Source organism: Nannospalax galili, unplaced genomic scaffold (genome assembly GCF_000622305.1).
Source record: "Nannospalax galili isolate Female #2095 unplaced genomic scaffold, S.galili_v1.0 scaffold283, whole genome shotgun sequence".
Taxonomy (NCBI): domain Eukaryota; kingdom Metazoa; phylum Chordata; class Mammalia; order Rodentia; family Spalacidae; genus Nannospalax; species Nannospalax galili.
Window position 1 is genome coordinate 2,879,442 of NW_008350535.1, and position 2,819 is coordinate 2,882,260.

Genomic DNA, 2,819 nt, shown 5'->3' on the forward strand with positions numbered 1-2,819 from the left:
TAAAGTAGATGTGTAGACGGCAGGGAAGAGGGAAGCGTGGTTGGATACACACGTGGGAACGTGGAGGTTGGGTGAGAGGATGGAGAGGAAGGAGAGGAAGGAGATAGAAGATGTTCCTCCAGGCTCTAGAGTCTCTATTTTTGACCACTGTGCTCTGTTGACCTTCTACAACTCAGGGAGACTGGGCCAACCAGCCTGACTGCCAGACGTATACACTAAGTACTCCCCAGCAAAGCTATGGCCCAAGTTCCTCTGATGACTGGTGTGAATCACACCTCACACTGAACTTTCAGCAAGGCAGGGTGACTGATCAGAATTTCAGTGATGGTACAGATGTTGGATTGGAGTCCAGATCTCAATTACAATTTTCTTGAGCTATTTTTGACCCCCCCCCCAATAGTCATGCTTTGCCTACCTCTATGTCTGATGCAACATCCTAGTGACTATCAGGTGAAACCTTTTAGTCTGCCGACCACTAGCTTCCACCAAACAAAAGGCTAAGGATGTAGTCCATAGCATCTCAGGTCTATAGCAAAGATTTCCATGCTTTGTTTTAACCTGCCTACCTGACGTTTTCACCAATGTATTTGAAAAGTATCTTGATTTATAATTTTCTTTGTTTTGTTACTATAAAACTTCATGTAACTGTTCCCATGCTGCAACATGGGGTAATGTAATTCGGGCATGGTCACTCATATTTGGCTGCAGAATAACCTACATCTTACCACCTTTGAAGTCAGGGTTATATTTCTGTATCGATATGACAAGGTGGTCACTAGAGTAGGGAGAAGCAGCAAGTAATCTTGGTGGAAGGACCCAGCATCACCCAAGGCCTCTTTTTTGGTTCCACCCTATATGTGGTAGTGCTCAGAATGCTAGGAGCACAGCACAGCACAGCACATTGCCCCAGTTGACTGTTTTCTGTCCTAGAGGAGATATACAGAATTCTGACTATGGACTGACTTACACTTGTAGACCTGCCTAAGTGAGCACACATCTGTCCTGGCCACACCTATATTCCAAGCTACCTGATGGTGCTGCTTTGGTTACCTGCATTTAGCTTCATACTCAATCTCTTCTGTGTTTGGTCAGTGTGACTGAGCACAAAGTCAGCCAAGAACCCCTAGATAAAAACACTAGATACTTACTCACATTTGAATTTCAAATACGCAATGAATGTGTTTACACCAGTCATAAATATGTTCCATATACTGCAGGGGTCATGCATTTAAAAACTTCTTGTTCAGCTGAAACAGGAATGCAATTGGGCATCCTGTATTTTATCACAACATATTGATACAGAGGAGAAACAGCACCCCCAAGAGGGTCCTTTTTCTCATTCATTCACAAAAGAATTTAAGAATGGACTCAAATGGAAGCTTTAGAACAATTTTATTAGAATTTAAAGAAAAATCCTCAGGGCAGGCAAGCCATCAATCTCAGCAGCTGCCTTGAGGAAGAGAATGGAGGGCAGAAGGAAAAAGCACTAAAGCCATGCAGGTTTGGGGCCTGCATGAAGGTCAGACAAGAGGTGGACTGGAAACCACTTGGCAGGGAGAAGGAAGCTTTAGAGAAAAAGTAAGGATGCAAGATGCTGGGCAGCCCAAAGCGTTAAGGAGAGCATGTTTAGAAAAGGGATATGAAGAAGACTAGGAGACAGATTACCTTTTTCTGAAGTTTTCAGAAAAGTAGGAAGGACTTAGGATAGCCACAAGCCTGCAACAGGGTTTGGAAGCATTGTGCTAAGGAGGTGGGGACTCTGAGCAAGAAAAGTTGACCATCTCATTAAGGCACTAAGTATTTCGTCCATCTCTTCAGCATCACTTAAGGTGAACCCAACTTCCTAAGGGTGGTCCTATGACCGGGTGGTTGACCAGTGAAATTGGAAAGGTGAGTCTTCAGACAGACTAGCAGACTAGCGATTTTTTTTTTTTCGATCAGTTAATCTTATGGAACTTTTTGATGTTCTAACAATATTCCTAAGAAAATGCCTTGTAAGAGTTTGTCTGGATATAATCACCTCTTGCATTTTTTAGCAGTGTACTTAGGAAAGAAGTGACTCTTAAGTAGTCAGGGAAGGTTGTTCTTAGAAGACAGGTAGGCATGGGTTGGCAAAGGAAGGACATTTCAGGAGCCATGATAAAACGGGGAGAAAGAGGGTCCCCAGGAGACCCTCTTAAGAGGGTCATAAAAGAATTTAAGAACGGACCCAAACAGAAGCTTTTACAATTTTATTAGAATCTTAAAGAAAAATTCTCAGGGCAGGCAAGCTGGTAATCTTGGCAGCTGCCTTGAGGAGGTGTATTAGTCAGGGTTCTCCAAAGAAACAGAACCAGTAGAATGAATATGTATAGAGATTTATCAGTTTAGCTCACAGGATAGAGTCCGAGTAGTCCAACAATGGCTGCACCACACTGGAGAGGCTGAGAATCAGTAGTCGCTCAGTCCACAAAGCTGGATGTCTCAGTAGTCCCAATCCGGTGCTGAAGGACTGACAGATTCCAAAATATCAGCTAGTGTTCAGTCTACAGCAGCAAGATGAACTCACCAGCAGAAGAGAGAAGGCAAGCTGCAAAAAGCCCCGCGATCTCCTCTGCCTTGGTCTTTTATACCGGCTGCCATCAGAAGGTAACGCCCACATTTAGGGTGTGTCTTCCAGCTTTAGATGATCCAATCAAGAAGATCTCTTTCATTTCAATTAATCTCAGATCCAATCAAGTTGACACCTAGAATTAGCCATCACAGTGGCAGAGGTAGCTGGAGGAGGAGTGTAATCTAAGCTCTCACGTCTTCAAGCAGGTACAGGAGACAAGAGAGCA